Here is a 27625-nt window from a genome sequence, read left to right as displayed (position 1 = left end):
TGTGCTTAAGGAATTCATTTGAAGAGGAGCAAGGCAGATGGAACAATTGGAGCTCTTGCTGCCTCCAAGACCAAGAGTAGCTGTAGAAATCCCAACAGCAAAACCCTGATGAGGGCAAAGCAACTGAGGACCTCAGTGCTATGGAGATGAAGGTCTGAATCACCCCAGCAGGCTGACTCATACATGGTTTGCTTCACTAATCCCTGTGTATCTTTTTTAGACTTGTCTGGACACCAAGAGGAATGTGGGAGCCTTTGGAATGTTTACAGCAGAGCAGTGACATGGCCTGACTTAAAATTTACAGGACACAGGTGCTGGCTTACAAATTCACAGAAACTGACTACAGTGAAGAGAATAGACAAGGGAGGGCAAAGGCAGAGGCAGGCGTTGGCTGGAGGCCGTGGCAAGCATCTAACCAGAGACCGTGGCAGATAGTCAGGGAGCAGCAGTGGAAGCAGAGGCAGGAGACTTTTCTCTCCGATCAGATGTGGAGTGTGAAAACAAAAGATACAGCAAGATGACCCCAAGGTCTGGGGCCTGAACAACCAGAAGGCTGGTGGCACTAGTAAGTAAAATGGAGGAACCTATGGGTGAGATGAGGTGAGGAGAATCGGGGGTGCGGTGTTAGCCTCGTAAAGTCCACGTTACTGGCTCCTGGAAGGACTCCTTCTCTTTTCTGAGTGTTCCTGATGGGCTCGTCATAGTACACAACAGCAAAGGCAGATGTCTCAGTCTGACGAAGCCTCAGCTATTGGTTCAGAGATGGGTTGCAGCCCAAGTGGCGCCAGCTGGATTCCTCCATAGGATTGATGTGCAGACAGAAAAGTTCTCTTCCTATAACGTGCCTAAGCTGAGAAGCTACGAGCCTAGAGCTGCCAAAAGCTGTCTAGCCCGACTCATGTGAAGGAACTTGCCTGTGAAATGAAATCAAGAAAAGACAAGTGGAACAAAGAGGTGAAAAGAAGGTTTATTTATTATGTCTTTAAACTACCCTGGATCCAGCCTTACCGGAGGTCACAAATCCCCACTGATTACTGTGCCAATCATCCATCCATTGTCTTTCAGCATCAAATGTCTTCTCCATTACCTACTCTGCAAAAATAGACCTGGATCCTTTCAATACTCTTCTCTTTGCCTGTTGGTATAACATTAAGATTTATCAGTAGAGGGGGTTGGAGAGACACTACAGGAGGGAGTGATTTTTTTTCCCCTGGTCCCGGGATGCAACTTGGGCCAACTCCTAGGACACACACAGCTCCCCTCAGGGTCTAGCTCCAGCAGCACAGATGGTTCCCCCAGCGCCTGGCTGCTGCAGGGCACAGCGGCATCCCTTGGCAGCGCCCTCAGGTGACTGCAGCACAGTGCCCCTGGTGAGATACTTCCCTGTGAGCCCTTTCCTTGAACCCCTGAGAGCAGAGATTTCTGGCAAGTTCTGGAGAGCCTGTTTCCAGTAACACTGGCATGGCAGCACAGCAACTTTCTGCTCTTCAGCGAGCTTCAGCCAAGCCACTTCCAACCCAGTTTGGATCTCAGTCTCAGGCGTGGCGGCTGCTCCTTCTATCAGCTAGTGCTATATCCTTTCAGTTCTCTTGCTTTTTTCAAGCCAATGCCTCATTACTCTAATCCCTTGTTACAATCAATGCTGCTTTATATCAAAGTGACCCTGTTCGCGTGTATTTGTGGATTTCTGTCTCTTTACGGTAGCGTAATACAACACCATTTACATGATAAAGCCCCTCTTTGCTTAAGCTACTTTATTTCTATCCCGTGCAACTGACAGAGTCTGAAAACCGATGCATGAGTAAAGAAACAATTAAAACTACTTTAATATTGCCGAGGCCTGGCTGCCATGAGCAGTCAGGGAGGATTCTTAACTCATCTAGAGAAGATGATGCCTAAGCTGAATGTGAAGGCCACACCACCCACATTTACCCCGTCTCCACCATAAAGCCTGGGCCACTGAGGCCTAGCTAAGAGGATGTTGCTCCAGAAAGCTTTCCCAGGGCTCTCAGTTAGAAGACCCCGCTCCACACTCAGAACCTCCCACCAACTTGCCCATGATCCCTCATAGGACACCTGGCCCCTCCAAGCTTGGATCAAAGCCACATATGTGCCTGACTTAGGTGGCAGACACTGCTGGTATGCACCAGCATCCGTGCTCTCTTCTTCTCCCAGGGCACAAAAACAAACTTTGTTTCCAACCTCGCTTACTGTTCAGTGTGTTCACGTGACTGAGTTTAGGCCACGGGAGTATGAACAAGTGAAGTACACATCTGAGTTGACCCACTGTGGCCTCCCATTTACAATTCTGACTTCCTTTCCCTCTCCATCAAACTGAATGGAGAGAATTCCAAGGACCCAGAGAGGAAGGGACAGGATTGGAGGAACCTGGGTCTCTGAATGTCTGCAAGGGACCCACCCTGACACACCCTGTATCTGAAAGTGATGTGTGTAAAAAATAAACACTTGTGGTGTTAAGTGACTGAATTTTCAGTGAGATTTCATCTGTCATAATCATATATCTCTATTTCTCCACTAAGCCAGAGGTATTCAAAAGAAATACTCATCTCTGGACACCCAGTCCCTGGCTGCAGTGTGTACTCAGCAAATATTCTTTTGCTATATTCCAAGATATCTGTCTTATTCTCAGTCTTCTGAAATTTAAGTGAAATGTGTTTAAGCTTCACCTCCACTGCAATCTCTTTAGGGACTCAGGAGAAGAGTGAGGGAGAGAAGTAAAGAAGAGTTTTTGTTTTCCTCATTTTCCCTGGCTCCAAGTTCTTACTTTCCTGCTTCTTGTCCCTGTTTTGTACCCTCTTGCCCTAGATGGGACCCTTGATTCTTCCTCCTGATTTACACAAAGAAACTTACTTGTATGAGCCGTGTGACTCTCTGGAAGAATTTATTGAATATTTGAGGAGAGAAGAAAGGGAGTATTACACACAATGCAAATAATGCAAGTTAATTGTTCCTAAAAATTATGTGGGAGGATGACATCAGTGACAATGGTGAGGTAAGGACCTCCAAAAATCCACTCTTCCGTAAAAGCCACAAGAACACTGGCAAGAATTGCCAACATCAACTTTTTCAGAACTCTTAAGCAAAGGCTTGTAGCAATCCGGGAAGCATTTACTCAGGTAAAGTGGCTGAATCTTATTATTATTTTTTTAATGTAAGCCATGTAGAATCTTAACCTGCCCTATTTCCATTCCCCCATTCCTCTGCTCCATACCATGCTTGAAAACTAACAGCCGTAAATCACAGTGACAACAGCAGCCTGCAAGCCACTGGAAGGAGGTAGAATGGGATTGAAGCTCCTCCAAATGCTCGCTTTGAAAAGACTGAGACTATTTGACCTCTCTGGTAGTTCACTGGAAAACTTTATTTGCAGGACTTGTCTTCATTTGACTGACTCGGAGCTTTCCCAGTGGGCATTTGTGAAAAATATTTAGTGGCCATTGTGAAACATAGTAGCTGCCTGAGGCAGTCATCACAGCTGGGACAAACAATAGGCCGACCAGCTTAAAAAAGGAAAACAGGGGAATGAGATGTCTAATGGGGGCTTTGCAAAGTTCCTGGGAATTTAGAAGGTCACATGCACGTGTGGGGCTGTGCTCATGCCCGGGAAAGACACAAGTCGGCCCTAAGCTCTCACTTCTGACTCACCTTGAGGTTTTGTGCAAACAGGAAGTAAAGGCTAAGGCAGAGTTGTAAGCTACTGAAACGAACACTGAATGCATGTCCCAAACACACAAAGAGCCGTTTGGTATAGTCTAGGAGACTCATTGGTCCCAGGCATTTAAGGAAATAACTGTCTGATTATTCACTGACCACTAAATTAATCAAGCGTAGATGGCAATGGCCACAAACAACAAGGAATAGAAACTTCACAGAATTCATGTAGGGAAGTCACTCGACAAACCAACAGCAACAACAGTAAATAATAACAGCCAGGCTCATGACTGTATTCCCAGAACTTTGGGAGGCTGAGGCGGGCAATCACAAGGTCAGGAGTTCAAGACAAGCCTGATTAACATAGTGAAACCCTGTCTGCACTAAAAATACAAAAAAAAAATTAGCTGGGCATGGTGTTGAGCGCCTGTAATCCCAGCTACTTGGGAGGCTGAGGCAAGAGTATTGCTTGAACTAGGGAGGCGGAGGCTGCAGTGAGCAGAGATCGTGCCACTGCACTACAGCCTGGGTGACAGTGCAAGACTCCATCTCAAAATAATAATAACAACAACAATAAACAAAGTCACTAAACAAACAGCAACAATAAAGTAATTAAACTAATAAACAACAACAAACAACCCTGGAGAAATGAAAGAACCTGATAAATGACATATTATTTTAAATGTCCGGTTTTCAACAAAAAAAATGTGAAGCATAAAAAGAAACAATAAACTATGGCCCACACACAGGATAAAATGTAGTCATTAGAAACTATCCCTAAGGAAACCCAGAAGTTGGAATTACTAGAAAAAGCTATTAAATCAGCTGTTTTAAATATGCTTAAAGAATAAAGGAGGCTGAGCATGGTGGCTCACACCTGTAATCCCAGAACTTTGGGAGGCCGAGGTGGGCAGATCACCTGAGGTCAGGAGATCGAGACCAACCTAGCAAACATGGTGAAACCCTATTTCTACTAAAAAATATAAAAATTAGCCAGGCATGGTCGTGGGCGCCTGTAATCCCAGCTACTCAGGAGGCTGAGGCACAAGAATCACCTGAACCTGGGAGGCGAATGTCGCGGTGAGCTGAGATGGTGCCACTACACTCCAGCCTGGGCGACAAAAAGAACTAAAGGAAACAATGTTAAGAACTATGAAGAAAGTACTCAGCCATATCTTACCAAGTAAGTAGTTCCTCCTCAGTCACAGTTTCATTTTCTGCAGTTATAGTCATCTATGTCAATTGTGATCTAAAAATATTAAATGAAAAATTCCAGAAATAAACAATGCATAAGTTTTGTCATTTTTTGTTTGTATGTTTGTTTTGAGACAGGGTCTCACTGTGTTACCCAGGCTGGAGTACAGTGGCACAATCACGGCTCACTGCAGCCTCAATGTCCTGGTCTCAAGCAATCCTCCTGCCTCAACCTCCCGAGTAGATGGGACCACCGGTGCACACCACCATGCCTAGCTAGTTTTTTATTATTTGTAGAGACAAGGTCTCACTATGCTGCCCAGGCTAAGTTTTGTCATCTTAATGTCACCTTTGGTCACAGACTGCCACCAAATGATATAGGAGTCTTTTATATCATGATGATGCCTGTGCTACTGTGCTATTCATGGAAATACTTTAGGTTTCACTTTCCACAGTTGTAGTTACCCAGGGTCAATTGTGATCTAAAAATATTAAGTGGAAAATTCTAGGAATACACAGTTTATAAGTTTTTAATTGTGCACCTTTCTGAGTAGCACAATAAAATCTCATGCCACCCCACTCCATCCCACCTGAGACATGAATCATCCCTTTGTCCAGGGTGTCCACACTGTATGGGCTACCTGCCCACTAGTCCCTTAGGAACCATCTCATATATCAAATCGATTCTGACAGCACCACAGTGCTCATGTTCAAGTAACCCTTATTTTACTTAATAGCAATTCATCTATGCTAAAGAGAAGGTATAAACTGTTTCCTTTAAGTAAAAGGTGAAAGTTCTCTAATTAATAAGGAAAGGAAAAAGATGTATGCTTAGATTGGTAAGATCCACAGTATGAACAAATCTATCCAGGAAACTATGGAGAAGGAAAAAGAAATTCATGCTAGTTTTGCTGTCATACATCACACTGCAAAAGTTGTAGCTACAATGTGTGCTAAATGTTTAGTTAAGAGGGAAAAAAACATTAAATGTATGAGTAGAAGACATGAACAGAAAACACATTCCAATTGATGACAATGTGTTATTCCAGAAAGCATTGAGCCTGTGCAAAGACTTCAGCAAGGGGTCCCTGAAACAAGTGGCACCTAGGCATTTACAACAATTAAGGGATGGCTACTTAGATTAAGGAATATAGAAGGTCGATAGTAGGCTAATGTTACATCTCAATGCCTACATCATTCACTTCACTTTATTTCATTACATAGGCATTTTATCATCTCATCACAAGAAGTGAGTGAGTACAGTAGAATAAGATATTTTGAAAGAAAAAGAGAGAAACCACATTCACATAACTTTTATTACGGTATGTTGTTAGAAGTGTTGTTCTATTTTATTGTTGTTGTTCATCTCTTACTGTGTCTAATTTATAAATTAAACTTTACTATAGATATATATGTAGAGAAGAAACATAGTATATATAGGATTTGATGTTATACATGTTTTTAGGCATCCACTGTGGATCTTTAAATATATCCCCTCCGAACAAGGGGGGCAGGAGTGTTATTCTATCAAAAAAATGAGATACAAATTATTTTCTTAAAAGAACCAGATAGAAATTTTGGAGATGAAAATTATAATAACAGTCCCAAACTTAAGAGATGTAGTTTAAAAAAATAAAGTAAATGAAATGAAAAATTCACTAAAGGGATTCCACAGCAGATTTAAATAGGCAGAAGAAAAAATCAGCAAACTTGAAGAGGGATCAGTTGAGATTATCCAGTCTGAGGAACAGAAAAAAAAAAAAGAATGGGCCAGGCGTGGTGGCTCATGCCTGTAATACCAGCACTTTGGAAAGCTGAGGTGGGCGGATCACGAGGTCAGGAGATCGAGATCATCCTGGCTAACATGGTGAAACCCTGCCTCTACTAAAAATACAAAAACATTAGCTGGGCGTGGTGGTGGGCGCCTATAGTCCCAGCTAGTCGGGAGGCTGAGGCAGGAGAATGGCATGATCCCAGGAGGCAGAACTTGCAGTGAGCCGAGATAGTGCCACTGCACTCCAGTTTGGGCAACAGAGCTAGACACCATTTCAAAAAAAAAAGAAAAAGAAAAAGAATGAAGAAAAATGAACAGAGTCTCAGAGACCTGTGGGACACTATCAAGTGTATCAACATACACTTAATAAGAATCCCAAAAGTTGGAGATAAATAGGTGAGTGCATAAAAATATTTGAAGAAATAATAACCCAAAGTTTCTCAAATTTGATTTAAATACATTAACCTGCACCTATAAGAAGCTCCACAAACTCCAAAGAGGACAAATTCAAAGAGATCCACACTTAAACACATAATAATCAAATTGTTCAAAGCCAAAGAGAAAATCTTAAAAGAAGTATAATTAATAATATAATGAATTAAGTAATAATTTTACTTCTATTAAGATTTCTCACCAGAAACTATGAAGGCCTGAAGGAAGTAGGGTAACATATTCAAACTACTGAAAGAAAAAAATTCAAGAATTCTATCTCCAACAAAATCCTCTCATGATGAAAACAGTTAACTAGGAATAGAAGGGAACTTCTTCAACTTCTAAAGGCCATCTACAAAAAGCAATACCTAATATCACACGAAATGATGAGAAAATGAAAGTTTTCGCTTGAAGATCTGGAACAAGAGAAGAATGTCCATTCTCCCCACTTGTGTGAGCATTGATTGTACTGGGAATTCTAACCACGACCATTAAGCTAGAAAAGGAAAGAAAAGACTCCAGATTGGAAAGAAAGAAGTAAGTCTATCTTTATGCAGATGACATTGTCTCGTAAACAGAGCTAATAAATGAGTTCAGCAACGTTGCAGGATATAAGATCAATACAAAAATCAGTTGTATTTCTTTCTATATGCTAACAATGAATCATCTGAAAATGAAACTAAGAAAACCAGTTCACTTATGAGAGCAGCAAAATAAATACTTAGGAATAACTTTTTTAAAAGATGTGCCAGATTTGTAAACTTAAAAATGCAAAATATTGTTGAAAAGAATTAAAGACCTAAGTAAATGGACAGCAGTCCATGTTCTTACATTGAAAGACTTAATATTGTGGGGATGGCCACACTCTCCAGTAGGTGCAGATTCCCCAGAGCAGCCTACAGATGGAATGTGGCCCAGGTAAATAAATCCCAGCTCCCTTTCATGTTGGCAGAAATTAACAAGCTGATCCTAAAATTCATATTGAAATGCCCAGAACCCAGAGTTGCCAAAGCAATCTTGAAAACGAAGAACAAACTTGGAGAACTCACACTTAACAATTTTAAATCGTATTACAAAGCTATAGTAATTAAGAGAGTGTAGTACTGGAATAAGGATAGCCACGCAGAAGAATGGAACTCAGAGCCCAGAAACACACTCTTAAATTTATGGTCGATTAATTTTCAGCATGTGCCATGACAATTCAATGGGGAAAATAAAAGCCTTTTTTTTTTTTTTTTTTTTTTTTTGAGGTAGAGTCTCGCTCTGTCCCCAGGCTGGAGTGCAGTGGCCGGATCTCAGCTCACTGCAAGCTCCGCCTCCCAGGCTTACGCCATTCTCCTGCCTCAACCTCCCGAGTAGCTGGGACTACAGGTGCCCGCCACCTCGCCCGGCTAGTTTTTTGTATTTTTTAGTAGAGACGGAGTTTCACCATGTTAGCCAGGATGGTCTCGATCTCCTGACCTCGTGATCCTCCCGTCTTGGCCTCCCAATAAAAGCCTTTTCAACAAATGGTACTGGATATCCACATGCATGCAAAAGAATGAATGTGAACCTTCACCTTATACGTATATAAAAACTAACTCAAAATAGATGAGAGACCAACATGTAAGAGCTAAAACTATAGAAGAAAGAAAGAGACATACATCTTCATTACCTTGGATTAGGCAATGACTTCTTAATATGACACCAAAATCACAAGCAACACAAGTGTGAAAAAATTGGACTTCATCAAAACTAGAAACTTTTGTACTTCAAATGACAGTATCAAGAAAGAAAAGCAACCACCCACAGAATGGAAGAATATATTTGCAAATCATATATCTACTAAGGGACTTGTATCCAGAATATATTTTAAAAAACACTCTTACAAGTCAACAATAAAAAGATAAATAATTCTATTTTAAAAGGGTAAAAAATTTAGGTAGATATTTCCACAAAGAATATATGCAAATAGATAATATACACAAAAAAAATTATTATTAGTTATTAGAGAAATGCAAATCAAAACCACAACGAGGTATTACTTCACACACACTAAGATGGCTGTAATTTTTTAGTTAAAAATAACAAGCATCGGCCAGGATGTGGAGAAATTACAACCTTCATGCATAGCTAGTGATAATGTAAAATGGTGTGACCACTTTAGAAAATGGTTTGCCACTTCCTCAAAAAATTAAACATAGAGTTGCCATATGACCCAGCAATTCCACTCCTAAGTATACACAAGAGAAGTGAAAACATATGTTCACACTAAACCTGGACAGGAATGTTCATAGTAGTGTTACCTGAATAGCAAAAAAGGAATAAACAATCCAAATGCCCAGAGACTGGATGAATGGGTAAACGAAATGTGGGTTCTCCATGCAGGGAAATATTACTGAGCTATTAAAAAAAAATGAAGTACTGATACATGCTACGACATGGATGAATTTTGGAAACATTATGCTAAGTGAAAAATGACAGACACAAAAGACTACATATTGGTGATTCCATTCATAACATCTAGAATAGGCAAATGTGTAAAGACAGAAGGCAGATTCGTGCCTGGAGGGTGGGGTGGGAGAATGGGGAGTTTTGCTAATGGTACAATGTTTCATTTTAGAGAGATAAAAATGTTCTGGAATTAGATAGAGCTGATGTGCACAACTGTGTGAATACACTAAAAAACATTCATTTGCACAATTCAAGAGGGTAAGTTTTTTGGTGTGTGAATTATATCTCAATTTTTTAGAATGTAAGCATAAATTATTTAGTATTTATCTCCCCAAATACTAGCTTCTTGCTGCATTGCCTACTTTCCCCCTCTCTTCTCTTCTTCTATCTCTCCTCTACTACCAGCAACAACATCAAATAACTATTTTATTCATCTGAGCAATTCACCTCTCTCCAGTCCATACCCCATGACTTAGCTGTGTCTGCCTACTTGCACCCCAAGGACTCACCAATATGTTCTAATATTATGACTCATGTTCTTCAGTCGTGTCAGCCAGAAAAGAGGGGTGTGGAGGGCAATTCTGTATTCAGGCACTAGGTTCAAAGATTGGCTCACCTCTTGGGCAATCTCTTGACCCCTCTGTGCTTGAGTTTCTTCATCACATGGTGGAACTAATCATAGCAGTATTTCAGTGTTTTGTTGCGCAAAGTAAATGAGATGGTAAGATTAATACTAAGATTTATTTTGTCATGGCAAGTACTGTTATAGTAATTTAATGCTTATTGGGCTATTCGTATATGCCAGGCATTATCATCATTACTCATCACAACAAGATAGGTATTTTTGTTATTAAAATCCCGTAAGCCATAGTCACTTTCAAGGAAATGGCAGAGCAGGATTCAGACACAGGCTCCTCTTAACCACGAGACGGCATACACAGTAACTCAGCTAACTCTTGCATAGTTCTCTGTGCACTAAGAACTATTATCTCCATTTGACAGATGAATAAGTTGAGGCACAGAAAGGCTAAGCCCTCAGGCCTGTAAGCACTCAATAAACGTTAGCTAGCAGAAGCATCAACTCGTAATGATTTCTCATTCCAATTCTGTGTGAATTTGTTCCACACACACATCCTTTTTGAAGGCACTAGTGGCCACCTTTGCTTTGGTTCGAATTAATGTTATTCCTCCTCCATTAAACACAGAGGGTAATATATCAGACCCAGTGTCTTCCAGAAGCTCACAGAGTGCCCAGGGAAGCAGACGTGTCCTCCCAGATAGCGCAAATGTAAGGCAGGGACGGAAACATAACATCTGGGGGTCCTACACGTAACAGTTTCTCAGTAGATAAGTGAAAGCTGGTTGGATGACTAATGACAACTGAGAAGGCAGAAGTTACTTCTGGAAGGAGATATAGGAGAATATCATGGAAGAGATGGTGTTTGCCAGGTGTGTGAATGGAAGGTACATGGAGTGAAGCACAGTTAACATCTTCATTGCTAAGTACACAGAGTAGAGAGCAATGCAACATTCTGCTTGGGACCGGTAGACTTGTTATTTTGCATGTAACCACTAGAGGGAAGTCCAATACACGTTGGTATTTAGAAGAAAGCTGGTTTTGGTTTTAATCTTGTGTCTTTCTTTACCAGACTAGATCTTCAACAAGGTCTTCTAAGTTTGTAGCATCCAGGGATTTGATTCATTCTGGGCATTCCTCATATCCCTGCACATAAAAGGGTCTTGGCTAAAATGTTCATTTGTGATATTCGTATGAAGGAATGACAAAGATTTTTTTTTTCTAAGCATGACCTGCTCCCTCTCCTCCCCGCTCCCGTGCTCCAGTAAGAGGATCCTGAGCACCTTCTCTTCTTTCCTCAAGCTTTTCTCATCCTAACCAGCTTCTACTCATTTCACTTCCCTATGAGTCTCCCTGGGCAGAGCAGACAAACTTAATTGTTCCATTAATATTTATTACCTTGTGTTTTAATTGTTTGTATTAAGATTTCTTCATAGTTAGAAGATTACTCTTATTTTTGAATGTGTCTCATGTGCATTTCACAAAAGGCTGGAGGGCTTAACCTGCCTGTGTCTTTTAGCGATGGGGGAAACTGTCATACCCCTGCTGGCCTGTTCTGGACCAATTGTTTCCCTGTCTCACCCACAGAAGGGGCACTCCTGGAGGCTAAGAGTGTATTATCCCAGACTGCTTCATATCCTCAGTGCTAGCTAGCAAAGTACCTGGCACATGACCAATGCTCCAACACTGTTTGCTGGATAAAGAACAAGAGAATGAATGGAATTGCCATTCTGATCCCTGACGAGGGCTCTAGCCATCAGTACTCACTATCTTGCCATGAGGTTTATACCTGCTTAAATGCCTAGAACCAAGGTCAAGGAGCTAGTATCCATGGAATGGCAGTATCTCAGCAGATCATGTCCCTACTCCATCCTCCAGCCTCCATGGTTTCCTAATACACCTGGAATAAAACTCTGACTCCTCCTCATGATCTACAGGGCCCTACATGATTATTCAGCCTCCTCTTTTATTTCCTTTCCTGCTGCCTTCCCCACCCCCATGATCCCAACTGCACAGCCTCTGTCTTCAAACACGCCCTGCCCGTCCTGCTCCTACCTGGGCCTTGGCACACACAGGTTCCTCTCCCTGGAACACCCATCCTTCCTATGATCCCTGAGCTGGCTCTGTTTTATTATCCAGATCTCATTTTCAGTGTCACTTCTTTGTGAGGCCTTACCTGGTCATCCAACCTAAAATAGATACTCATCCTCCCTGCTCACAGCATCCAGTGTTAATGCTCTGCACAGCATCCACCTGGGTTTCCATGTGTTGGTTTGCTTATTGTCTGGTGCCCCAGCAAGACGGTAAGATCCAAGAGAGCAGGGATCCAAAAGAACAGGGACCCTTCACCGGCACATCCCTGTACCCAATACAGAGCTTGGTCCAGAGCGGGCCCCGATTTCCCGAACAAACCCTCCTGGGTTGAAGCTTGCAGCTTCCTCTGGACAAATGTCTCTGCCCTCCCACCCCACACCCTGCTGCCTCCAGACCTTGCCCTTTGACCACAACAAGACAAGACACACAGAAGGAAGCAAAGTTTCCAAGAAGCAGTAAGGTTGGGGGAAATGGTGCTGGGCTGATCAAACAGAGATCTGAGATTTACAAGCCAGCAAATGCACCTCTGGAAGCTTTCAGATGTCTCTGCATTTGCAGAGGTCAGCAAGAGAGCAACACAGCAGCACAGAGCAGGGGCGAGGGAACTAGAGGACCTGGATTTGAATCCCAGCTCCTCTACTTACTAGGGATGACCTGAGACAAGTTATTTCACTTCCCCATGCCTCAGTTTCCTTATCTGTAAAATGGAGATGATAATTATAATACCTACCTTGAAAAGCTTTGGTGAATGTCAAGTACTTAATGCTTTTACAGATTATGAACAAATTTTAGCTGTTATTATTAGTACTTGTCCTATTACATCAAGAGGGCTCTTTGTGCATGTGGGTGCCCCTAGAGGAACAGTCAATTCTAGTAGGAAAAGGATGGTGACTGTACCCTGTTCTTCCCGAGTGCCCAGCACCTTCCACTATATGTAACACATCCTTTGATCAATGGGTCTCTCTTATCTCAGTTGAAAACCAAGAGTTCTGGGATGCAGGGGCCTTTGAGTCCTCTTGCGCCTGGCAGGAGCTCTGTTCTACTTGGGCGTGCCTCTGCTTCCTCGCCTTTTAATTTATCTACCTTTAACAAGACATGGACAAGTTCCCTCATCTTCTAAAGGAGCCCCTTTGCAAGAGTGGGCTGGACCCATTCGCCAGGAGATGCAGCTATGCTAAACATTGAAATAGATGCCTTTCCTTTCAGGTGATTTCAACTTTCCCCAAACCCTCTTGAACAGCATCACTCCATCTCAAGACCCCACAGAAAATCTCTCTCTGAGAGGAATATAATGTGTGTCCCATGGAACTGCCAATATTACAGCCGATTTCCAAGGAAAATTGCCTCTATCCATCAAAGCAGTCCTGAGCCAATGTGCATTAGTGAGGAAGACCCAAGTCAGACTCTCCAGAGGGTTGTCTCAAAGGCAGTGGGAAGAAAGCCCATCACTTGAATGAAATAAAATAAGACAAGAAAGGAAGAAAAAGAAGAATCATCCCAAATCAATAAAAGTCTCCCCAGGTAGTCCCTTCACCACCCAGGACACAACCAGGGCCAGACAATGTCCTACAGTTCAGGCAAGTGGGTTTTTCAGCCACTTCCTCCCAGGTGGGAAACGGGAGCAGTAAGATAGGTCAGGAGTTTAGGATGCTGCAGGACCACCACTGCATGGGTGGCTGCCCCCAAGCAAGTAGACTCTGGACCAGGCTCCTACAGGGAGACCATCCAGGCTGTTCTTCCCTCCCTTCTCATCCATCAATTCCAAACCTGCCAGAGAGGGGTGATGCAGACATCCCTCCAGAGAGATCAATAATGAAGAACACAACCAATAAACACATTCCTCCAGAATCCATTCGGGCATTTCCTCAGGGGTGATAGGATAACCCACTGGTAGTCTCAAAACTATGAGGCTCAGCTGAGAGGGGCACCTGAGCTTCTGTCGCTCACAGGATCTTCTGAGCTGTGAGAGCAGTGACTCTGTCCGGCGCCGAGCTAATCCCTCTAACACCTGCATCTACCCGTGGAACCTCACAACCACTTACTTACACTTACAAATGACTCAACAGAGGCTCAGAGAGGCTGAGAAAAGTGTCCAAAGCCTCAGGATTTGTGGCTAAGGTTTGAACCCAGGTCCCCCAGAACCTTTCCACTCCAATGCTCTGGCTTCTCTCTCTGGGCCTCAGTTTCTTTGTCTGTACAACAGGAAGAACATTGCTCCTGTCACAGGGTTTGCCAAAGATGATTCAGGTCATGAAAGCATCTGGCAGCTGACATGAGGCTTCACACAGTACGAATTCAAAAAAGGAAATGTCTTCCATGCTCAGGTCAGGCTACTCAGTCACAGCTTAACACAGACAGCTCTGCTTTGGGTTAACTCTTCCTCCACTGGGCCAGATATTGTGCCCTCCCTGAGAGAATATGGCCCCACACTGACTTCCACATCCCTACTTCTGACACAGTGCTTGGATACGATGGTGCATGATTACTGTTTCTGGGACTGAATTGCGTGCATTGGCCTTAGCCTGAATGGTGAAGATGATGAGATTGGAATATTTTCTGGTGAGATTTATAATAAGCAATAAACACAGAGTCTCCTTAAGCCCAGCAGCAAAACAAAAAGATGAAGCCAAAAAGGATCCTGCTCCTCAAAGCAATCAGTGCATTCCAGCACTTGATCTGTTCAAGTAGCCCAGCCGCAATGGAAGACACATCTTCTTTCTTTTCGTTGAGAAAGAGAGCGGCAATTTGGGGGCTGGGTGGAATCGGGAGCCTCTCCACTTACATGGCTGTTTGGATGGAAAATTTGGATCAAAGCTGCAAGGCCCTTGCAGGCAACCTCCTGAGTGAGTTGAGAGCTTAAGTGATCAAATGACTGCCAGGGGTGGATATCCCCAGTTGGCCGATGATGAAAGCCAAGTGCTTCCTGCAGTCACCCAGCAAAACTGCTGGGAAACAAAAAGTCGTATTCACTATTCTCATGTGTACAACCTCAGCTTCATTCAGGAAGCACTTACAGAGCTGACTCAATACATTCAAGGAACTGAGCTAAGCACTGAAGGGAAACAAGAGGCTATGATACTATAGAAGAAAGGGTGTGCACTTGGAACCTAGAGTCTGGGTTTAAATTCTAGCCCTGCCACCTTGCCATAGAAAGACCTTAGGTAAGTCACTCCAATCCCAAAGACCTAGTTCCCTCTTTGGCAAAGTGAGTCGGGAGGATTTGGGCAGTCATAGTCAGATATGACATGTCATATGATTCCACTGGGACAGACCATAGACAAATGGTATCTGCTCTCAACTCTGCTCTGCAGATCAATCATGATCTTGGAGGCAGCAGGTGAAACCAAGCAGGTGTGCTGGTGCTGATTTTATGTATTCTCATTTCATCAAGAGTTGTGTGTATGATAAAGAAGAACCTCTACCATATAGGATGTTCATTTCCTAATCAGCTTTCTCTGACGATTTGTCAGTTGCCTCCTCTTCATTCAGGTTAACCACACCTGGTTCAGGTTAAATACACCTGTCTTAGGTTAACTAAGGAGGCCCTTTTAATCAGAAATATTTAAGAAAATAAAGAAATCATTGAGAATGACAGAAACCGAGCTAGAATGAAGCATATACAATTTGTAAAACAGCTAAAATACAATATACCACCGCATGGGAATTACAGTTTCAAAATATCAATACACAGAAGTATATTGGCAACATTTTGCAAATAGTTGAGAATGTTCATGGGATTCACTCCAGTGCCTTCTCCCTAGGAATGGAGAAAGCCTCAGCTATGCAGGAAGATGGGAGATTTTTCTGTCCCTCTCCTGCCCAGCTGCTTTTCTTGATGCATCATGCCATGAACAAGGAAGATTGTTCTCCGAGAGATGGAGTCTTCTCAGAGACAGCATGGCGGTGAGGCAGCTGGGGGTGTTCGAAAGAACATGAGTGGAGAACCCAGACCAGGGTTTAAATCCACATCACATCATCTGAGGTTGTGTGGCTCAGCTTGAACCACAGTTATCACATTTATAAAATGGGAATAACTGCACCTAATTCATAGGGTTATAGAGGTAATTCTAGGCAACACACTGGTAAAGCACTCAACACATAGAAGCTCCCAATATTATGATGACAATTCTTATGGTCTCTTAGTGGAGAGTCCTAATATGTTAGTCAGGATGCTATAACGAAAGTGCCATAGACTGAGTGGCTTAAACAACACTTACTTCACACGGTTGGGAAGACTGAGGAATCCAAGTTCAAGGTGCTGGCAGACTTGGTGTCTAGTGAGGGCTTCCTGGTTCATAGACGACCATCTTCTCCCTGTATTCTCACATGGCCAAAAAAAAAAAGTGAGAGTTCTCTCTGGGGTCCTTTTTCCAAGGGTAATAATCCCATTCAAGAGGGCTTCACCTTCATGACCTAAGCACCTCCCAGAGGCCCCACCTCCTAATAACATCACATTTGAGGGCAGGACTTCAACATTTGAATTTTGGGGGGACACAAACATTCAGTTCATTGCAAGGGGCAAAGTCTGGTCAGCTTTTCAGAGTCAGAAATAGGGTTGTATCATCCCATGGAGAGTTTAAACCACATATCCTGAAGCTGAAACAAATAAAAATGTTAATTTACTCATTTACACTGAGGAATCACTGCTCTGGTGTATTAGTTTCCAATGGCTGCTGTAACAAAATCACAAATTTAGTGGCTTACACCACCACCAGTGTATGATCTTACAGTTTAGCAGATCAGAAGCCTGGCATGGGTCTCACTGTTGGCAGGAAAATTACTTCTGGGGGCTCTAAGGAGGATCCTTATTTTTTCTCCTCCGGCTTCTAGAGACTGCCTGCACTCCCTGGTTCATGGCCCCTTCCTCCATCTTCAAAGCCAGTAACAGTGAGCTGAATCCTTCTCAGCTTACATCCTTCCAATCTCACTCTTCTTCTGCTTTCCTCTTCCACCTTTAAGGACCCTTGTGATTACCTTGACCCCACCCAGATAATCCAGAATAACCTCCCCAATTTAAAGTCAGTCAATTAGAAACTATAACCCCATTTGCAAACTTAATTTGCCTTTGCCATGTAACACAGTATAGTCACAGTTCCCAGGGGTGAAGATGTGGACATCTTTGGTTCCACCTAACACACATGAGAAAAAGAATACTTGAGTCCATTTCGCCACTCCATGATTTCCCCATTGACAGGCTTACCCACAGGCTTGTTGAGCATGCAACTGGAGCCTAGGTGGTGTCAGGCTTACATAGTCAATGGTATCTACCTCCACCATGGGCATGACTTGACCAGTGGACCCAGAAACCAGTATGACTCCCACCCTGATGAAAGCTGGGTGGGGTCCTGGTGATATTTATCATTTGTGACACCCTGTGCCATCCCTCCAAGTCTGACAAACCACCACTGACACCACCAGGCAGTGCCAACTTCTGATGGTCCCACTTTCTTTTTTTTTTTTTTTGAGATGGAGTCTGGCCACTGTTGCCAGGGCTGGAGTGCAAGGGTGCGATCCCCACATTCTCTTTAAAGGTTAATCCTAAGTAAAGTGTTAAGTGGCTGTGTACTAAATGTGTCCCCTGCCCCCTGCCAAAAATGGATATTTTGAAACCATAATCCCCAATGTGGTGGTATTTAGAGATGGGGTCTTTGGGCGGTAATTCAGTCATGATGGTGGAGCCCCAGGATGGAATTTGTGCCCTCACAGGAAGAGATAGGAGTTTGCTTCCTCTCTGTGCTGTCCACCATGTGAGGACACAGCAAGACGACAGCTGTCGGAAAACCACAAAAAAAGCCCTGAACAGAACTCAATCACGCTGACACTCTGATCTAGAACTTCCTAGGCTCCAAAACTGTGAGAAATATTCTCTGTTGTTTAAGCCAGTCAGTCCATGATAATGTGTTAGAGCAGCCCTGGCCAACCAAGACAGGTAGCCTGAGTGTCTTCATGCTAAAATTGCTACATTTTGCACTACTCTTTTCTGATCCATTATGTGTGGAATTTAAAGTTCAACTCTCTATGTGTACATGTATGTTTCCCGATTCTTAGGAAACCTCTAACTATGACCCCTAAGTCCTCACAACATCATTGATTCAATCCTGTGCATACTCACAGGAGTCTTCTTTGTGTCAAGCACAGTGATGTATCAGGGGGTGAATCAGACGTGGCCCCATCCCTCAAAAAGCTCACCCTGCTTTGAGCCACATAGGACTGCACAACACTGATCATACAGGACATCCCATACCAACGTCTTCAAGAGGTGAGAGACAACTGTAAGATAAGATGAGCAGGGAAGAGCCACTAATGCCATGATGTGGCCATTTCAACACTAATTGAGTCATTTGACTGTGGAAGGCTTTGTACTATGACCCATTTCTATAATGTCCAGACTTTGATTGTGGACAATTTTCCCTTAATTTTGAATACTAACTAAAAGGAAAAGAACAAATGGTTTGTTCTTAGGATCACACAATAGGTAGGAAACTACGCTATACTTTTTCAGTTGCCAAGTTGTTAATTGTGTCCTCTATGTTGTGCATAATGATGAGTATCTTGTGTTTTTTTAGGATCACTAGGCAGGTATTATCTTTTATCAGGTACCAACAACCGCTGACATTTACTGAGTGCTTACTTCTTGCCAGGAACTGTGCCTAGCATTTTACATGTCTCTCATCACTCAATCTTCACAGCAATGCTATGAGGTTGTACTGTTATCTTGACTTTGCATATGAGAAACCCGATGCTTACAGAGATTAAGTAAATTTCCCAAGACCACATAGCTGATCAAGGGTACAGTCCAAATTTGAACCCAGGGAGTCCAACATCAGAGACCCTGAACTTACAGACTTTGCAAACTCCATGCATCACTTACCCTTAAACTTAGGGTCTTACTAACAAAAGATAAACTGGAATATTAAAAAAGAGAGAGAGAGAGAGAGAGGCATGTCAGCAAGGAGGGCTTCTTGGAGGAAGTAGTTTAAAGAACAGTAAGTCCAGCCACAGTGGTTCACACCTGTAATTCCAGTACTTTGGGAGGCCTAGGCAAGTGGATCACCTGAGGTCAGGAGTTCAAGACCAGCCTAGCCAATACGGTGAAACCCCGTCTCTACTAAAAATACAAAAATCAGACAGGTGTGGTGGCATTTGCCTGTAATCCCAGCTACTAAGGAGGCTGAGGCAGGAGAATCGCTTGAACCTGGGAGGTGGAGGTCTCAGTGAGCTGAGATTGCACCACTGCACTACAGCCTAGACAACAAAGTGAGACTCTGTCTCAAAAAAAAAAAAGTAGGCTTTTTACAGGAGGATTTGCACTGCAAGTAGAAGAGATGGTAATCATAGTCTGCATTTGTTTATTTATTCATTCATTTATTTTATTTTATTTTTGGAGACAGAGTCTCACTCTGTCACCCAGGCTAGAGTGCAGTGGTGCAATCTCAGCTCATTGTAACCTCTGCCTCCTGGGCTCAAGCAATTCTCACGCCTCAGCCTCCCAAGTAGCTGGGACTACAGGTGTGCACCATGATGTCGGCTAATTTTTGCATTTTTAGTAGAGATGGGGTTTCACCATGTTGCCCAGACTGGTCTCAAACTCCTGAGCTCAGGCAATCCACCCTCCTTGGCATCCCAAAGTACTAGGATTACAGGTGTGAGCCACTGTGCCCAGCCATAGTCTGCTTTTTAAAATCGTGATTAAAGTACATATAACATAAAATTTACCATCTTAGCCATTTTTAAATGTACAGTCAATAGATTCACATGGTTGTGCAATCACCACCATCCTTTTCCAGAACTTTTTTCATTTCACAAAACTGAAGTTGTACCCGTTAAACAATAATTCTCTACTCCTCTCCCCTCCAGCCCCTGGCAACCACCATGCTACTTTCTGTTTCTATGAATTTCACTACACTAGATACCTCATAGGAGTGGAATCATACAGTACATATCTTTTTGTTGCTGGCTTATTTTACTTAGTATAAGTCCTCAAGGTTCATTCACATCACAGCCTGTGTCAGAACTGTCTTCCTTTTAAAGGCTGAATAATATTCCATTGCATGTGTATGTGACATTTTGGTTATTTGCTCACCTGCTGATGGACACTTAGGCTGCTTCCATCTTTTAGCTGTTGTGAATAATGCTGCTATGGACATTCATGCACAGACTGTTTTTAAGATCCTGCTTTCAATTATTTGGGGTATATATCCAGAATTGGAATTCCTTGATCATACAGTAATTCTATTTTTAATTTTTTAATAACCTCCATGTTGTTTTCCACAGCAGTTGCACCATTTTACGGTCTCACCAACCATGCCCAAGGGTTCCGATTTCTCCACATCCTCTCGAACATTTGTTATTTTCTGTTATTTTTTGTGGTAGCCATTCTAATGATTGCAAAGTGGCATCTCATTGTAGCTTTGATTTATATTTCCCTAATTATTAGTGATGTTGAGCATCTTTTCAGGAGCTTTTTGGCCATTAGCAATCATAATATTGACGTCCTCACCAATGTCTACAGTGAAAATACTGATTAGACACAAGCCCTCATTCAGGGCTGCTTTGAGGGTTAAATGAGAAAGCAAGCATGGAAAAACTAACATGATACCTGGCAAGAAATGGTAGGCAACGAATGGTAACACTGTATTCGTTATCTGTTGACAGCACAATGCTGCATAAAAATCACCTAAACTCAGCAGCTTAAAAACAACCATCTATTACTGTTCACAAACTTATGAGGTAGCTGATGATTCTAGTCGTGACTGGGCTTTCTCACACATCTAGTCAGCTGCAGGTTGGATAGGCAGCTCTGATTTTGGTCAGACTCTTTCTCACATTTGAAGTTTGACTGGCTCTAAGCTGGTCTAAGTTTCAGCTGGAATGGCTCAGCTCTCCTTTACATGTCTCTCACAGTAGATCAGCCCAGGCATGGCCACAGGGCAATGTTAGGGGCCCAGAAGAAACCTGCGAGCACATTTCTGCTAATATTAAGTATGTACATTCCAGTGGCTGAAACAAGAGTGGTAGGAAGGAATCTAAGATGAGCCCCCAATGAGTCACACCCATGTATAATCTACTCATGGATACAGGTGGGACCTATGACTTGCTTCTGGCCAGTAGAATGCAAGGGGCCTTCAAAAAGTTTATGGACAAGACATATTTTTTAAAAACTATGCATGGATGTCAAAATTTTTTGTACCAAATAAAACCATACTACCTTGTTATAACATGTGAACAGGATTTAATCTGAGGCACTAAGAAGGATAAAATATCAGTTTGAAAATAACCCCTATCAGAGCAACACGAATTCTACTAAAATTGAAGCAGGAACAAACATCAAATGTACAGTGAAGCTTGGATGAAAGAATGATGAAATCATTGATGTTTTATGAAAAGTTTACGGGACAATGTCCCTACAAAATCAGCAAATTACAAATGGATAACTTGTTTTAAGAACGGACGAGACGATGTTGAAGATGAAAGACCACAGTGGCAGACCATCCACATCAATTTGTGAGGAATAAATTAATCTTGTTCATACCGTAATTGAAGAGAACCAACAATTAACACCAGAGACAATGGCCAACACCATAGACATCTCAGTTGGTTCAGCTTACACAATTTTGACTGAAAAATTAAAGTTGAACAAACTTTCCATTCAATAGGTGCTAAAACTGTTGCACCCAGATCAACTGCAGACAAGAGAAAAGCTTTAAATGGAAATTTTAAACATCTGGGATCAAGATGCTAAAACTGGCTGGATAAAGTGGCTACACCTGTCATCCCAGCACTCTGGGACGCCAAGGCAGGAGTATCAGTTGAGACCAGGAGTTTGAGACAAGCCTAGGTAACATAGTAAGACCGTGTCTCTATAAAAAATAAACAAAATTAGCCAGATGCGGTGGTGCATAACTGTAGTCCAGCTACTCAGGAGGCTGAGGTGGGAGTATGGTTTGAGCCTCAGAGGTTGTGGCTGCAGTGAACCAAGATCATATCACTGCACTCCAGCCTGGGTGACAGAGCAAGACCCTGTTTCAGGGGAAAAAAAAAAAAAAAAAAAAAAAAAAAAAGACCCTAAAGCATTTCTTTAAAGAATGTTAACAGGAAATGAAACGTGGCTTTACCAGTATAATCCTGAAGACAAAATACAATCAAAGCCTTGGCTACCAAGAGATGAAAGTTTACAGTCAAAGCAAAAGTGGAGGGGTCAAGACCAAGGGTCATAGCAACAGTTTTGGGGGATGCTCAAGGAATTTTGTGTGACTTTCTGGAGGACCAAGGAGCAAGAACATGTGCTTATTCTGAGAGTGGTTTGGGAAAGTTAGCCAAAGCTTTAGCAGAAAAATGCGTGGGGATGCTTCACCAGAGAGTCTTTCAACACTGCTGCTTCTCATTCTTCTCATCAACCAAGGAAAATTTGGCAAGAGTTTTGATGAGAAATCATTAGGCATTCACCTTACACTCCTGATTGGACTTCTTCTGACTTCTTTTTGTTTCCTAATCTTTAAAAAAATCTTTAAATGGTACCCATTTTTCTTCAGTTAATCATGTTAAAAGACTGCATTGACATGGTTAAATTCCTAGGACCCTCAGTTCTTTAGGGATGAACTAAATGACTTTTTTTGTTTGTTTGTTTGTTTTGAAACGGAGTCTTGCTCTGTCACCCAGGCTGGAGTGCAGTGGTATGATCTCGGGTCACTGCAACCTCTGCCTCCCAGATTCACGCCATTCTCCTGCCTCAGCCTCCTGAGCAGCTGGGACTTACAGGTGCCTGCCACCATACCTGGCTAATTTTTTGTATTTTTAGTAGAGACTGGGTTTCACCATGTTAGCCGGGATGGTCTCAATCTCCTGATCTCATGATCCACCCGCCTTGGCCTCCCAAAGTGCTGAGATTACAGGTGTAAGCCACCACGCCCAGCCATGACTTTTATAATCACTTACAAAGGTGTCTTGAACTTGATGGAACTTGTGTTGGGAAATAAAGTTTACATTTTTAAATTTGTATCTTTTAATTCCATTTTTCTGTGAACTTTTGGAAGTCCCCTCCTATGGTATATACAGGTGTTGGAATAGTCATTGTCATGATTTCATTATGTTCTGTAAGACTCCATCATAGCGAACGTGAATAAGAGTTTCTCCTGCTGGCCTTGAAGAAGTGAGCTGTCACAGTGTAAGAGGGCCAATGTGTGGCAAGGAAGAGCCAATGATATCTAGGAGCCAAGAGTCATCCCCAGCTACCAGCCAACAAGAAAATGAGAACCTTAGTGCTATGACAGCAAGGAACTAACTTGTGTCAACAAATGATGTGACCATGGAAAAGGAACCTAAGCTGCAGAAAGGAGATAGCTCAGCTGATTCCTTGATTGCAGCCTCGTGAGACCCTAGAAAAAGGGCCCCTTTAACCCTGCTCAGATTCCTGACCCACAGAAACTGTGGGAAATAAGAAAGATACATTGTTTTAGGCTGGTAAGATTGTAGTAATGTGTTACACAACATAGACATCTAATACAGCAGTTGACATTGTTAATCCCAGAGTCAGCATGGGAGAGCATTACCAAAAAGTAGAATAAAAAGAGGCATGAATAATCAGGGCTATTAATGCAATCAATCCATCATACTCTGTAAGCGCTGGGGGTGGTGGCATCCCTTTGTTAAAGTAGCTCTGCACCATCATGTTTATATGCTCTACAGACTTGGCTTTGCTGTTCTCTTTCTTATTTTCCAGCACTCATAAATAACCTGACTATGACAGCTGCAGACTCAAAAAAGGAGTGATCTTAGAAACAGAGTCAGTATACAGCATAGGATCAAGAACTCTGGAGCCAGATATCATGGGTTCAATTCGCAGCTCACACTTGTCAGCTGTGTGATTCTGGACAAGTTCCTTATCCTCTCTGTGCCTTAATGGTATCGATGAAAAAAATATTACAATACTATCCACTCTCAGTGTTTTTGTGGAAATTACATAAGTTAATTTAATATATGTAAAGCACTTAGAACAGTGCATGGCACACTGTAAATACTATATTTGCAACATTATTCTAATTATTTTCAAATGATTAGCCAATATAACAATTACAGTCACTCCAACAGAATATTCAAGGAGAAATCCTATTCCTTGATACTACAGATAACACACATATTCTTTATGCACTTCAAAATACAAGATATACAGAAAAATACACAACTAAATTACGTGCCCCTAAAATATATAACCAATAAAATGTCTTATAGAGATGAACAAAAAATAAACAAGAACCTACACCATTTTCACAGTAAAAATTTTTTAGTACTGCAAGCCTCATAGAATAATCCTATTTTATTGGGATTTTGGAATTTATCATGAAGACTTACTAACAAATTCTAGTTCTTGCCCTTTCATTTCCAAGGAATATATAATTTAAAGCATAGTCTTTATAATGCTTATAATAGAGCACACAATAGCCTCATTTTTGTAAGTCAAGGTGGGAGTTCTGCATCTTTTCCCCGGAATTAGGACAAGCAATCAAGCTTTGGAAGGACAGGCAGTGCTCTTGGAGTCAAAGAAACTGTAGTCCTTCAGGCTCCACCACTTGCAACTTGAGGGAACTTCTAAACATGACCAAAGCTGCCTGAGCCTCAGTTTCCCTGATAACATTAACACACCCTGCTTCATGAGATAAGAATAAAGACCAGAAAAGGCAAAAGGATGCAAATGGGGCTTTTAAAACCGTATTTGAAAGAAAGAAACAGCGTGTCTAGTTAGGGTCCTATCAAGAGACAGAAACTCTACCAGTTATTTTAACAGAGAGACCTTGATACAAAGAATTGTTCACCAAGTACTGGGTAGAAAAAAAAGTTGGGGGAGCACTAAGGAATACAAGAGCAGCAACTGTCAAAGCAGCTCCCAACCCAAGGGTTAAGAAACAGAAGAAAAGATTGGGATTATTAGAATTTAGAATCTCTGAGGAGGGAGACCCTCTGGAGCTTGAATGCAAATGTCTAAAGAAGGTGCTCCAGTTGGTAGGTACTGGGGGTGCAAGGAGGCTGATCCCAGGAGTGTGGAACACCTGCAACCTGAAACCAAGGCGACTCCCGGAGTCCACTATTGTTGCTGGGGTCATTCTTGGACAGAGGATACAGAGATGCCCAAGGCTTTCTTCCTCTCTCACACCCCCATCCAAGAATCTAAACTCAGAGCCAGTGGACAGGATAGAAATGTGGTTTGCAGAGTCCCAGCCCCAGCATCATAAATCAGAGTAGCAAAGGGTGGGTTTGGAGCTGAGAGTCAGTAACTCAATGTCCAATACAAAAAGATAAAGTATTAAACCTGTAGCCAGAGCCAGGTGTGGTTGTGTGCTGCTTGGGACACTAAGGCAGGAGGATCACTTAACACAATAACCTCATTTTTGCAAGTCAAGGTGGGAATCCTGCATTTTTCCCTTGTAATTAGGACAAGCAGTCAGGCTTTGGAAGGACAGGCAGTGCCCTTGGAGTCAAAGAACCTGAAGTCATTCAGGCTCCACCACTTGCAACTTGAGGAAACTCTGAAACATGGCCAAAGAGCCCAGGAGATCAGGGATACAATGCACTATGAGTGCACCTGTGAATAGCCACTGCACTCCTGCCTGGGCAACATGGTGAGATTCTATCCCTAAAAAAATTTAAACTCACAGTCAGCAATCTCCTGGTTACAGTGGCAAGCCCCTGCTCTATGGGCCACAATTTTATCTGTAAAATTGGAACACTGGACTTAAGCACTAGACGATTAATATCTAACACCAGAGCTTCTGAGAGTGTGACCCTTATACGAACTTCAACAGGCTTCCAGGTTCCCCCTCTGGAAGGGAGCCTTTCCCGGGTTTATTTTTCTTTAAAAGAGAAAGAGAATGAGAAAAAGAAATGCACACTAATGGGTTTCCTGGAGACTGAGCTTGGATTGGAAGAGTCCACAGGTTCCTTGGATCTCAGGAACCAAAGACAGATCCCATGATTTCCAAGTGTGGGGATCACAGGAAGGGGTCTGGCCAGCCTGAGGATAATCTCCGAGTCTTGTGTGGACCCGCCAGACTTTCTCAGGGGCTGACCTCTGAAGTCCTCACCTGGACCACTGGTGCCCACCTGTTGTGCTCGTCCACGTTAGCTTCTGACTCTGCCCCCCACAAAATCCAGCCACGTGGATCTCCTTCTTCTTCCTCACACTCACGGAGCTCCCACCCACCTCAGCGCTTTTGCACAAACCTTCTTCTTTCTGTCTGGAATGCCCTGTGTCAGATCTTTGCAAGCCTCTCTTGTAATTCAGGTCTCAGTTCAAATCACCCTTTCTCTGAGACACTCCCACCCCTGCCCTCCACCTCTCTCCTACTCTGACATTTGACCTTGCTTCCTCTCCTTCATAGTAAATATCACCATTTTACATTTATGTAGTTGTTCACTTGTTCATCTTCGATTTTTCCAACGTAGGATTAAGACACTGAGAGTGAGCCAGGCATGGTGGCTCATGCCTTTAATCCCAGCACTTTGGGAGACTGAGGCAGGCAGATCACCTGAGGTCAGGATTTCAAGACCAGCCTGACCAACATGGAGAAATCCCATCTCTATTAAAAGACAAAATTAGCCGGGTTTAGTGGTGGGCCCCTGTAATCCCAGCTACTCAGGAGGCTGAGGCAGGAGAATTGCTTGAGCCTGAGAGGCAGAAGTTGCGGTGAGCCGAGATTGTTCCATTGCACTCCAGCCTGGGCAACAAGGGTGAAACTCTGTCTAAAAAAAAAATAGAAATAAAAATTTAAAAATTTTTAAAAAAAAGACACTGAGAGTGGCAATCTTATCTGTCTTGTTCACAATTCACCGTGTATCTTGTTCACCACATCCAGTACTATGCCTGACCCATGATAGGAGCTCAAGAAATACTTACAGAATGAATGGATGAATAAGTAACATACTTTCTACTGCTTGAAGGTGGGCTCTGAGACCTAACTTTCGAATTCCTGAGAGCATGTAGCAAGGCACTGAGTACACACATGGCACTTAATAAATTCCTGATTGAAGCATTCCATCCAGCAGCTCTCTCTGTGTCTCTGGAACAATGTCGCTGCCTTCACAACTTCAGACCAGCCACTCGCTTTGGGAATGTGGGAGGAACAACGAGACCTAATCTCCAGGTTAGGGAAGACCCCCAACCTGCAGTCCAGTGGTTCTTACACACGAGTTCACGTAGAGTCACCTGAAGGGTTGGTTCAAACGGAAAATTGCTGAGTCCCGCCCTTACGGTTTCTGATTCAGTAGGTCTGGGGTGGGACTCGAGAATTTGCGTTGTAAACAAGTCCCCAGGGATGCTGATGCTGCTAGTCCAGGGACCACACTTGGAGAATCACTGTTTTACAGCTCACCAGGTAATTACAGGGGCAGCCAGAGTTGAGAAACACTGCTGCAATTTGCACCTCACAAAATTGTTGTAAAGATCAAATGTAATTATT

At 42.7% G+C, this 27625-nt stretch overlaps 1 long non-coding RNA gene across 1 annotated transcript in view; it reads right to left on the bottom strand.

The window, feature by feature from the left end:
* Positions 1-15781: 15781 nt before the first annotated feature.
* The window catches only part of LOC117079381, a 32499-nt gene continuing 20655 nt past the window's right edge, over positions 15782-27625 (bottom strand). Inside the window, exons 2-3 of the long non-coding RNA XR_004435410.1 lie at positions 16394-16490; positions 15782-16088 (exon numbers count right to left, since the gene is read on the bottom strand). This is a non-coding gene — a long non-coding RNA (uncharacterized LOC117079381). The remainder of the gene's footprint in view (positions 16089-16393; positions 16491-27625) is intronic.

The sequence above is a fragment of the Trachypithecus francoisi genome, unplaced genomic scaffold (genome assembly GCF_009764315.1).
Source record: "Trachypithecus francoisi isolate TF-2019V2 unplaced genomic scaffold, Tfra_2.0 Lachesis_group7, whole genome shotgun sequence".
Taxonomy (NCBI): domain Eukaryota; kingdom Metazoa; phylum Chordata; class Mammalia; order Primates; family Cercopithecidae; genus Trachypithecus; species Trachypithecus francoisi.
Note: the sequence above shows the minus strand (reverse complement) of the source record. Positions and strands in the feature narration are given on the sequence as shown.